The following is a 1,201-nucleotide window of genomic DNA, read 5'->3' as shown; positions in this document are numbered from 1 at the left end:
CCCCTCTCCACACACATATACACATGCACACGCACACGCACAACTCATTTCTTCCTGGCTAACTCCTTCAGAACCCACAGATTTTGACTGCTCTCTTCTTCATTGAAGAAGTTCTGTCATAAAAAGGAAGGTAACAGGCCTCTAGTCCCCTCCACACACATATACACATGCACACGCACACGCACAACTCATTTCTTCCTGGCTAACTCCTTCAGAACCCACAGATTTTGACTGCTCTCTTCTTCATTGAAGAAGTTCTGTCATAAAAAGGAAGGTAACCCAGGCCTCTAGATTTAAAAACTGGCTTTTGTTGGACATTGTTTAGCTTGCTGAGGCTGCCATAATATAATGCCATAGACTGGGTGGCTTAATTAACAGAAGTTTATTTTCTCCTAATCCTGGAGGCCAGAAGTCTGAGATGAGGTGCCAGCATGGTTGGGTTCTGGCTTACAGATGACCGCCTTCTCACCACGTCTTCACGTGGTGATAAGGCCATGGATGTCATTGCATTAAGGTCCCACTCTCATAACCTCATTTAACCTTAATTACCTCCTAAGGACCCTGTCTCTAGATAGTCACATTGGAGGAGAGGACTTCCACATGCATTTGGGGGACACACTTCAGTCCATAGCAGAGCCCTTCAAGCACATGTGCATGTCCTGTCCCATTTGGAAGCAGAGCTGGCTGTTTTGGGTATCTTTTAGGATCTTTACATGGATGCTGAGTTCCAATAAAAGGGCTCAGAGACACCCCTTTCCCCTGCTCTCACCAATAACGGTACCCCACCCTCAACCACGGTGACTGGTCTAGGGAGGAATCTCTAAAAAGCAAAGCAGTCTTGTGTTTGAGACCCACCCCCGGCAGCCAGAATTGCTGCCTCAGGTGGTAAATCAGTATAGAAGATGGGAGGCCACTGCTTCCCTCCTGGCAGCTGTGCCCTTGTGAGATTGGAAGAAACTGTTTGACAGTCCATTGCAGGGGAAAGGAACCAGGGAAGTGGCAGCCTGGAGAACTCGACAGATAGAGACTCTCCTCTGTTTTCAGCAGTCCAGCCCATCACCACTCGAGGTTCTCTCCTTGTTGTAAGAAGTTTGAACACTGCTAGGGTCTTCTTCAGCTCTAGGATCACCTTCCCCAATTGTTTGTCCAGCCTACCCTGGCAAAAGAGGCTCCAGGACTAGAATAGAAAGAGATGGGGGCC

At 48.1% G+C, this 1,201-nt stretch overlaps 1 protein-coding gene across 8 annotated transcripts in view; it reads left to right on the top strand.

Moving 5' to 3' along the window:
- Nucleotides 1-1,201, top strand: part of AMBRA1 (autophagy and beclin 1 regulator 1) — a 158,172-nt gene that overhangs the window by 147,050 nt on the left and 9,921 nt on the right. The gene's annotated exons all lie outside the window — the stretch shown is intronic.

This window comes from Pteropus alecto, unplaced genomic scaffold (genome assembly GCF_000325575.1).
Source record: "Pteropus alecto unplaced genomic scaffold, ASM32557v1 scaffold71, whole genome shotgun sequence".
Classification (NCBI taxonomy): Eukaryota; Metazoa; Chordata; class Mammalia; order Chiroptera; family Pteropodidae; genus Pteropus; species Pteropus alecto.
This window is presented reverse-complemented; position numbering and strand designations above follow the sequence as displayed.